The 11,316-nt window shown below is 48.2% G+C and overlaps 1 pseudogene across 1 annotated transcript in view; it reads left to right on the forward strand.

Annotated features, from left to right (window-relative positions):
- LOC310870659 (contactin-associated protein-like 4) overlaps positions 1 to 11,316 on the forward strand; it is a 169,069-nt pseudogene that overhangs the window by 91,050 nt on the left and 66,703 nt on the right. The window contains exons 17-19 of the transcript in view: positions 1,844 to 2,006; positions 6,095 to 6,222; positions 9,122 to 9,292. The product of the transcript in view is annotated as a contactin-associated protein-like 4 (transcript). The remainder of the gene's footprint in view (positions 1 to 1,843; positions 2,007 to 6,094; positions 6,223 to 9,121; positions 9,293 to 11,316) is intronic.

Below are 11,316 nucleotides of genomic sequence, written 5' to 3' on the forward strand. Positions count from 1 at the left end.
TACCATTTACACTTTGTAAACTGTACTGTGTCCTCAGAGGGGTCTCTGTTCAGCTGGTGGTGTGGTGGGGGTCCTACATTAACTGTCCTGTCTCCTCAGAGGGGTCCCTGTGGTGGGGTGGGGGTCCTACATTAACTGTCCTGTCTCCTCCTCAGAGGGGTCTCCGTGGTGGGGTGGGGGTCCTACATTAACTGTCCTGTCTCCTCCTCAGAGGGGTCTCCGTGGTGGGGTGGGGGTCCTACATTAACTGTCCTGTGTCCTCCTCAGAGGGGTCTCCGTGGTGGGGTGGGGGTCCTACATTAACTGTCCTGTCTCCTCCTCAGAGGGGTCTCCGTGGTGTGGTGGGGGTCCTACATTAACTGTCCTGTGTCCTCAGACGGGTCTCCGTGGTGGGGTGGGGGTCCTACATTAACTGTCCTGTGTCCTCAGAGGGGTCTCCGTGGTGTGGTGGGGGTCCTACATTAACTGTCCTGTCTCCTCAGAGGGGTCTCCGTGGTGTGGTGGGGGTCCTACATTAACTGTCCTGTGTCCTCAGAGGGGTCTCCGTGGTGGGGTGGGGGTCCTACATTAACTGTCCTGTGTCCTCAGAGGGGTCTCCGTGGTGGGGTGGGGGTCCTACATTAACTGTCCTGTGTCCTCAGAGGGGTCTCCGTGGTGGGGTGGGGGTCCTACATTAACTGTCCTGTGTCCTCCTCAGAGGGGTCTCTGTGGTGGGGTGGGGGTCCTACATTAACTGTCCTGTGTCCTCAGAGGGGTCTCCGTGGTGGGGTGGGGGTCCTACATTAACTGTCCTGTGTCCTCAGAGGGGTCTCCGTGGTGGGGTGGGGGTCCTACATTAACTGTCCTGTGTCCTCAGAGGGGTCTCCGTGGTGGGGTGGGGGTCCTACATTAACTGTCCTGTGTCCTCCTCAGAGGGGTCTCCGTGGTGGGGTGGGGGTCCTACATTAACTGTCCTGTGTCCTCCTCAGAGGGGTCTCCGTGGTGGGGTGGGGGTCCTACATTAACTGTCCTGTGTCCTCCTCAGAGGGGTCTCCGTGGTGGGGTGGGGGTCCTACATTAACTGTCCTGTCTCCTCCTCAGAGGGGTCTCCGTGGTGGGGTGGGGGTCCTACATTAACTGTCCTGTGTCCTCCTCAGAGGGGTCTCCGTGGTGGGGTGGGGGTCCTACATTAACTGTCCTGTGTCCTCCTCAGAGGGGTCTCCGTGGTGGGGTGGGGGTCCTACATTAACTGTCCTGTGTCCTCAGAGGGGTCTCCGTGGTGGGGTGGGGGTCCTACATTAACTGTCCTGTGTCCTCCTCAGAGGGGTCTCCGTGGTGGGGTGGGGGTCCTACATTAACTGTCCTGTGTCCTCAGAGGGGTCTCCGTGGTGGGGTGGGGGTCCTACATTAACTGTCCTGTCTCCTCCTCAGAGGGGTCTCCGTGGTGGGGTGGGGGTCCTACATTAACTGTCCTGTGTCCTCCTCAGAGGGGTCTCCGTGGTGGGGTGGGGGTCCTACATTAACTGTCCTGTCTCCTCCTCAGAGGGGTCTCCGTGGTGGGGTGGGGGTCCTACATTAACTGTCCTGTGTCCTCAGAGGGGTCTCCGTGGTGGGGTGGGGGTCCTACATTAACTGTCCTGTGTCCTCAGACGGGTCTCCGTGGTGGGGTGGGGGTCCTACATTAACTGTCCTGTGTCCTCAGAGGGGTCTCCGTGGTGGGGTGGGGGTCCTACATTAACTGTCCTGTGTCCTCAGAGGGGTCTCTGTGGTGGGGTGGGGGTCCTACATTAACTGTCCTGTGTCCTCAGAGGGGTCTCCGTGGTGGGGTGGGGGTCCTACATTAACTGTCCTGTCTCCTCCTCAGAGGGGTCCCCGTTCGGCTGGTGGCTCGGGGGTCCGGGTGAAGGCCGGCTCCAGTCGTACTGGGCCGGGGCAGAGCCCGGCAGCCGTCAGTGTGCCTGTGGCCCGCGGGGCAGCTGTCTGGACCCCAGGAAACACTGCAACTGTGACGCCGACCAGAACCAATGGTACCTGTTTGCAGTAGTTCCTTTACTTCAGTAAAAGTATCAATAATGCAATATAGAAATGTATGTGTAAAGGTTTACTTAACCCATTCTGACCTGAGATCAGATTCATACGAGGTTTCCACTGGACACACACTGGTCTGATTAACCCCATTCTGACCTGAGATCAGATTCATACGAGGTTTCCACTGGACACACACTGGTCTGATTAACCCATTCTGACCTGAGATCAGATTCTAAAAATGTCAGTCGTTCTTTGATTTTTCAAAGCTCGATTTTTCAAGCTCGTAGCGCGCCACCGAGTGGCGCGCTACGAGCTTGTAGGTCTGCTATTTTTCAATAGCTAAAGCATAACGTAATGCTAACACCAAAATGGGTTCCCGTTCAGAATGGGTTAAAGGTAACCTACGCCCTTTTTGCAAAAAAATATATGTTAATGAGGTTTAGAAGCTTTAGAACACTTTCCTGGAGATCTTTATGTGTGTAATATGTGGTTTTAGATATGTTGGATTGTAGCAGTGAGCCCAGTGTCGCTGATGTCATGGGCTGCGTCCGAATTGCTAGGGTTGTTCCCTACTCCCTACCCCCCATACGGGGATCCAGACTCTAGTGGACTCTATAGTGAAGATTTCGGACAATACTCCCTGTATGGGGAGCACCGACTCTGACGTCAATATCGGTAGAGGGCGCTGTAGTTCCGCGGGTTCATGTACTTTTTATTTGCATGAAATCCCCATTAGGTTTTTTCAGATCGCCTCATAAAGAACTGTTTGAAAAATAAACAAATTATCCCGGCCGTTTCACTCATTTGGATATGAAGAATCAACTGACTACAAGAAACCAGTCAAAACGCTGCTGCTGAATTATGTATCAAATAAGTGACTGCAGGCTGTCACCTCCCTGCAAGGACAGTTTGTTAAATTCATGAATGAATAAAGAAAAAATAGGTTAATGAAAATATGTTTGCAGGCATTTAGGCCTATATATCTATGATAAAAAGGTTATTTTAAAATAACAATGGGCCTATGATTATTATCAATAAATTAATATTAGGCTATATCCATTATCCAGCAATATGAAAACAGTGCACAACCTTGACAATATATGAAAATATCAGCAGCATGATTGATTAACCACATGAACCCCCGCTAATCCTGGGGCGGGGTGATACGGCAAAAATAGCCGATATATAAGCAACGCGCGACGTCCGTGTTGTGAGCTTGTATACTTTTACTTGGTTACTTTTGGTAAAGAATTACCAAAAGTAGCCGATCTACAAGCTCTGCTCACAATACGGACGTTTGGTGTTAACAGAAACAGCAGACCAATAAATGACTGCCTACACAATGAAGTTTTAATGCATTTATCGCAATTCAATGAAATAATGTTAGATAGCATATTTTGTCATGGCAGGAATGAATGAATATTAATAAAACGTGTCTCACATGCATGTATTTAGCCTACGTTTGTGATAAAGAATCTCACAAATATATTCTACAGCAAGCAACTGATTCCTCTCCTAACGTCATGCACTGGGCCTGGGTGATACAATGAATCAGATTAGTAATACTATTGCAAATGAGTAGATTTATTAAATAAATAAAACCATTTCAAATAAATGCACAGATCATTTGTCTCGATCTGTAGCTTCGAGATCCGCCAGGGAAGAAAAGAGGGGAAAACGAAAGTTAAAAAAGTACATTTGTGTTGAGTTCTTTCGCTGGTTCAACTTCTGCCTCTTCTGAGTTGGAGCGCGATGAGCGCATGCATGCAGAAGCAGCGCACGTGCGCAAACGCGTGCATGTGCGCTCAAGAGCGAGCTTGCGCAATGCATTATGGGGCAGATTTGCTTCGCTGTGTTTTTGTAGTGACCATCGGGAGCTCCCTACAATTCCCGGTGCATTGTGGGATACTTCAGTCCACTACTGTAGGGTGCAAAAATGCTCACTACACATTCGGACACTATAACAAAATGGCGGAACCCCAAAGTAGTGCACTATATGGGGCATAGGGAATGAATTCGGACGCAGCCATGGACACTGGGCTCACTTACTTCCTGGACTACATGTTGTCTCAGTAAGACAGCCCTCTCCCCCTATCCACAAGGAGGAGCAGTGCACCAAAGTATTATGGGAATTGTAGTCCAGGAAGGAAGTGAGCCAATGCATGGCATCATGGAGCTGCATGGAAACCTTGAAATACTGAAATATCTAAAAACACGTATTATTACCCACATAAAAGTGGCCCTTTAATACGTATAGCGAACTGTAGGTTGTTCTTTTGCCACTCTACGGAAATGTGCACGCGCACACACACACTTACAGAAGAACTGAAATGTGCACGCGCACACACACACTTACAGAAGAACTGAAATGTGCACGCACACACACACTTACAGAAGAACTGAAATGTGCACACGCACACACACAGTTACAGAAGAACTGAAATGTGCACACGCACACACACACTTACAGAAGAACTGAAATGTGCACGCACACACACACTTACAGAAGAACTGAAATGTGCACACGCACACACACAGTTACAGAAGAACTGAAATGTGCACGCGCACACACACACTTACAGAAGAACTGAAATGTGCACGCGCACACACACACTTACAGAAGAACTGAAATGTGCACGCGCACACACACACTTACAGAAGAACTGAAATGTGCACGCACACACACACAGTTACAGAAGAACTGAAATGTGCACGCGCACACACACATTTACAGAAGAACTGAAATGTGCACGCGCACACACACATTTACAGAAGAACTGAAATGTGCACGCACACACACACAGTTACAGAAGAACTGAAATGTGCACGCACACACACACAGTTACAGAAGAACTGAAACGTACACGCACACACACACGCACACTTACAGAATAACCCACTGAAGTCGTGTAGTTTGATCTATTGTTGTAAAAAAAATGCATAATAAAAACATCACGACTCGTACAGAGCTATAGTCAGTCATGTGACTTTCATTTCGCAGCGCGGTCAGACGTCAGCAGAAGGTGTCGTCTAATTTGTCAGAAACCAAAGCGTTTTGGAAAGCCATTCGCTGCAGGGTGGCAGATTCCTCCCTCAAAGCGCGGAACCATTTCAGATGCTGTTTAGAAGAGTTTATAAGACGTGACCACATTGGCGTGGCTTTTGGCGGGCTGTTTGCTGTCCCTTCAATCAGTTCTTCAGCGGTGCTGGACCGTAGCGGTCTGCTTTCACCTCTGTTTTACACAGACTGAGGTTCTGTGACCTTCCTCTGGCAAGAACGGTTTGATGATTGATTTGGACCCTTTATAAAGCATTTAGCCCCCAGGTCTATGATAGGTTGTGCTCTTCGTCAACTTGAATGAATGGTTCTAGGTTGCCAAGCAACGGATACAAAGATATTTCGCTCCAATTCCTTGTCCTCCTCCTCCTCCTCTCCTCTTCCTCCTCCTCCCTCTCCTCCTCCTCCTCTTCCTCTTCCTCTTCCTCCTCCTCCCTCTCCTCCTCCTCCTCCTCTTCCTCCTCCTCCTCTCCCCCTCCTCCTCTCCTCTCCTCTTCCCCCTCCTCCTCTCCCCCTCCTCCTCTCCTCCCCCCCTCCTCCTCTCCCCCTCCTCCTCTCCTCCCCTCCTCCTCTCCCTCCTCCTCCTCCTCCTCCTCCTCCTCCTCCTCCTCCTCCTCCTCCTCCTCCTCCTCCTCCTCCTCTCCTCTTCCTCCTCCTCCTCCTCCTCCTCCTCTTCCCTCTCCTCCCTCTCCTCCTCCTCCTCCTCCTCCTCCCCCTCCTCCTCCTCCTCCTCCTCCTCCTCCTCCTCCTCCTCCTCCTCCTCCTCCTCCTCCTCCTCCTCCTCCTCCTCCTCCTCCTTCTCCTCCTCCTCCCCCTCCTCCTCCTCCTCCTCCTCCTCCTCCTCCTTCTCCTCCTCCTCCCCTCCTCCTCCTTCTCCTCCTCCTCCTCCCCCTCCTCCTCCTCCTCCTCCTTCCTCTCCTCCACCCCCCCCCCTCCTCCTCCTCCCCCCCCCTCCTCCTCCTCCTCTTCCCTCTCCTCTTCCTCCCTCTCCTCCCTCTCTTCCTCCTCCTCCTCCTCTTCCTCCTCCAGGGCTAATGACTCTGGCCTGGTGACCCATAAGGAGGACCTCCCGGTCCGGGCGGTGTTTCTCGGAGACGTCCAGAGACCGGGTTCAGAAGCCGCCTACCGGGTCGGGCCCCTCAGTTGCCATGGAGACAGTAAGTCCATGACCACGGCGTTGAAATGATGTGCTATCAGTGTTGTTTTTGGCAGCAAATTTCTATTTTAGTTTTAGTCATAGTCTCTTGAATAGTTTTCACTTAGTTTTAGTCACATTTTAGTCACCTGGAATGTTCTAGTGTTTAGTCTAGTTTTAGTCGACTAAATGTCATACGATTTTAGTCGACTAAATCTACAGTTTATTTAGTCGACTAAAATGTGTTTTGACAGACCTTGATGTTGTAATGACATATTTTACACATTGGTTGTGCGACGCGTTGTGAGATTGTATATCTGCTATTTTCAGCATGCAACCCAGCATAAAACTGGATCTCTTGTCCACTAGTCCCTTCTTAACATTTTAGTCTAGTTTTTATTTGTTGACGAAATTGTCAGTATATTTAGTCTTAGTTTTAGTCATCATAGCTTAGTTTTTATTTCGTTTTCATTTAGTCAGTGGAAAAAGGTATAGTCGACGGACATTTTTCGTCTTAGTTTTAGTCGACGAAAACAACACTGTGTGCAATCATCTGACTTAAGTTTGAAATGTCGTCAACCCCCCACCCCCCCCCCCCCACCCCCCCGCTCAATGTAACGACCTCATATCTAGCATCAGACCAATAGCCTGCATATGCACAAAGACCCATCAGCGCTAAATTGTTTTTTCACTCTGCGATTAGGCAGACGATAACTAAACTAAAACTGTATTGTGTGTTCACAAAACTAACTAAAACGAACTGAAATGATAGACAAAATGGCATTCGTTATCGTTTTTTTATCAATATTTATATGCCTTACGGACATTTAGAATATAAACCTTTTAAATTAATTCGGTTCTTTTCCTTATTTCCCGAGCCGTTTTTACGGCACTTTTCAGCACCGTAAGGCAGCATGTCACAACGCTTTACGACCCGTGTTTACATTCTGCAGTGCAGCCCCGTGGTCGCTTCAAGTTTTAATGCTGCTGCTTGCATCTCGCAAAAATGGCAAAAGTTGGCAGAAAGAGTGGCCAGACGTCCGGTTTCACGCCGGACAGTCCGGTTTTAGAACCACCTGTCCTCCTCCCAACTCAACCTCTGGCCGGACACATAATTGTCCGGTTTTGTGTGATATACAGTGCTTGTGTCATAACTGTCATTTACGTTGTCTCTGTATTAAAATCTCCGCAGAGCTGCTCAGCTCCGCAGCGAGCCAGCCACACTCCCTCTGTCTTAAAAAGAGAGAGGAGACGTTGCCATGTCCGCTTAATTATAAGCGACTTTGGCCTTGTTTTATAAAATAGCCTACTAAGCCTAGTCAGGCTTCTTTTGGGCTTGTTTTCATAGACATGGTTGCTTGTTTCTCTTCCAAAACCTGTCAACACTGCCAGTGGGATGGTCTGTTTGTTTTTTGTGGAATGTGTGTTCTCACAATCACTTTAGTATAGTTAATGCAGGGATAAATAAACCAAAAATGCAAAATGAAAAACTACATTTAATGAGCAATATGGCTCGACATCATAAAGAAAGGGAGGCTAAAGCACTGTGAACATAGGCTACTGGCTTCATTCTATGTCCCACACCGATGACCATAAGACTGTATAAAAAACCCCACAAGAAAGAGATTCAACATAAAACATATCTAAACATGAAATAAAATAAATTGATTATAAAAGGAATGACCTTTGTGGTACCCCATCATTTAAAAAGGTTAATTGAATTAGCAAATATATGTTCTCTGTGGACATACTGCTGGAGATGATGGTGGTGAAAATCAGGTGCGTGCAATAGTATAGTAATAATAATAATATCTGGAATTTTTATAGCGCTTTTCTAAACACTGTGTGTGTCTGTTTGGGGGGGGGGGGGGGGGGGGGGGGGGCTGGGGAGAGAGCCCCGCAAAAGTGTCCTCCTTTCTGAGGTCTTGCAGGTGGCCACCACAGCCCAATATGGGATTTCTTCGAATATGACTGTGTGGGAGATGCAAGCAAGTGCCTTGTGGATGAGGATGGGAAAATATGCGAAGTATGTCATGGTTGATTGTCCAACAGAGACTGAATATATATACTTTTAAATGGTATCTTTTGTTGAGTTTTTATTACACAATACTTGCTCTGATCTTTTTTAATCCTATACTTCGTTACAAATAAACCAAAGTACGAAAAAACTAAAACTAAACTAAAACTAAACTAAAACTAAACTAAAACTAAGCATTTTCACAAAATAAAAACTAAACTAAAACTAGCAAACCCGCTCTAAAAACTAACTAAAACTAACTGAATTAGAAAAAAAGATGTCAAAACTAACTAAAACTAAACTATAATGAAAAAACCAAAACTATTATAACCTTGGTGCATACTGCATACGTGCATGCGTGCGTGCATACGTGCGTGCATGCGTGTGTGCAAATCTGGTGTCTGGTGAAAATCACCCAATCACCCACAAAAGTGTTCTAGGTTACTGAGGGGGGGGGGGGGGGGAGTAAGCAACTATATATCATCACTGGAAGACGGTTTCTGAACTGCCCACAGTCCTCCTATGAGACACAGACCGAGTAGGAAATAATTGCGCCATTCTTTCTTAGTGAGGACCTATTATATGAAGTTCGGTTGAAAAGTGGTGAAGTGGTCCTTTAAACCCATTCTGAACGGGAACCCATTTTGGTGTCAGCATCATGTTATGCTTTAGCTATTGAAAAATAGCAGATCTACAAGCTCATAGCGCGCCACCGAGTGGCGCGCTATGAGCTTGTAGGTCTGCTATTTCTTTTTTCATCGAAGAACGACTGACATTTTTTTTAAATCTGATCTCAGGTCAGAATGGGTTATAATCAGACCAGTGTGTGTCCAGCGGAAACCTCGTATGAATCTGATCTCAGGTCAGAATGGGTTTAAAGACCATGAGTTCTCCTCTTCCACAGAGAACCTGTGGAACGCGGCGTTCTTCGACAGGGACACGTCGTACCTCCACTTCCCCACGTTCCACGGAGAGCTGAGCGCAGACATCTCCTTCCTGTTCAAGACCTCCGCCGGCTCCGGCGTCTTCCTGGAAAACCTGGGCGTCAAGGACTTCATCCGGATCGAACTCAGCTGTAAGTATATATAAAAACCTGGGCGTCTAGGACTCCATCCGGATCGAACTCAGCTGTAAGTATATATAAAACCCGGGATGGACATCTCTAATTCCGACCATATGGAGCCCCATACCAACCCTATATGCATTCAGCCCCTGCTTAACCCATTTAGGCCTGACCAAGATTCGTGCCGCATTTTCACGATTTTTCAAAAATAGCAGACCTACAAGCTCTGAGCTTGTAGATCTGCTATTTTTCAGCACCATGGATAGCTCCCACACTGTTACACACTTCAGCACCATGGATAGCTCCTACACTGTTACACACTTCAGCACCATGGATAGCTCCTACACTGTTACACACTTCAGCACCATGGATAGCTCCCACACTGTTACTTCAGCACCATGGATAGCTCCTACACTGTTACTTCAGCACCATGGATAGCTCCTACAGTGTTACACACTTCAGCACCATGGATAGCTCCTACAGTGTTACACACTTCAGCACCATGGATAGCTCCCACACTGTTACTTCAGCATCATGGATAGCTCCTACACTGTTACACACTTCAGCACCATGGATAGCTCCTACACTGTTACACACTTCAGCACCATGGATAGCTCCTACACTGTTACACACTTCAGCACCATGGATAGCTCCCACACTGTTACACACTTCAGCACCATGGATAGCTCCTACACTGTTACACACTTCAGCACCATGGATAGCTCCCACACTGTTACACACTTCAGCACCATGGATAGCTCCTACAGTGTTACACACTTCAGCACCATGGATAGCTCCTACAGTGTTACTTCAGCACCATGGATAGCTCCTACACTGTTACACACTTCAGCACCATGGATAGCTCCTACACTGTTACACACTTCAGCACCATGGATAGCTCCTACAGTGTTACACACTTCAGCACCATGGATAGCTCCCACACTGTTACACACTTCAGCACCATGGATAGCTCCTACACTGTTACACACTTCAGCACCATGGATAGCTCCTACACTGTTACACACTTCAGCACCATGGATAGCTCCTACACTGTTACTTCAGCACCATGGATAGCTCCTACACTGTTACACACTTCAGCACCATGGATAGCTCCTACACTGTTACTTCAGCACCATGGATAGCTCCTACACTGTTACACACTTCAGCACCAGTTATGTCATGTTGTAGTTCTGTGGTCACCTCAGTGACGTCATGTTGTAGTTCGGCGGTCACCTCAGTGATGTCATGTTGTAGTCCGGTGGTCACCTCAGTGACGTCATGTTGTAGTTCTGTGGTCACCTCAGTGACGTCATGTTGTAGTTTGGCGGTCACCTCAGTGACGTCATGTTGTAGTTCAGTGGTCACCTCAGTGACGTCATGTTGTAGTTCGGTGGTCACCTCAGTGACGTCATGTTGTAGTTCGGTGGTCACCTCAGTGACGTCATGTTGTAGTTCGGTGGTCACCTCAGTGACGTCATGTTGTAGTTTGGTGGTCACCTCAGTGACGTCATGTTGTAGTTCGGTGGTCACCTCAGTGACGTCATGTTGTAGTCCGGTGGTCACCTCAGTGACGTCATGTTGTAGTTCGGTGGTCACCTCAGTGACGTCATGTTGTAGTTCGGTGGTCACCTCAGTGACGTCATGTTGTAGTCCGGTGGTCACCTCAGTGACGTCATGTTGTAGTCCGGTGGTCACCTCAGTGACGTCATGTTGTAGTTCGGTGGTCACCTCAGTGACGTCATGTTGTAGTTCGGTGGTCACCTCAGTGACGTCATGTTGTAGTTCGGTGGTCACCTCAGTGACGTCATGTTGTAGTCCGGTGGTCACCTCAGTGACGTCATGTTGTAGTCCGGTGGTCACCTCAGTGACGTCATGTTGTAGTTCGGTGGTCACCTCAGTGACGTCATGTTGTAGTTCGGTGGTCACCTCAGTGACGTCATGTTGTAGTTCGGTGGTCACCTCAGTGACGTCATGTTGTAGTTCGGTGGTCACCTCAGTGACGTCATGTTGTAGTTCGGTGGTCACCTCAGTGACGT

The sequence above is a fragment of the Protomyctophum parallelum genome, assembly GCF_964188405.1.
Source record: "Protomyctophum parallelum genome assembly, chromosome: 14".
Taxonomy (NCBI): domain Eukaryota; kingdom Metazoa; phylum Chordata; class Actinopteri; order Myctophiformes; family Myctophidae; genus Protomyctophum; species Protomyctophum parallelum.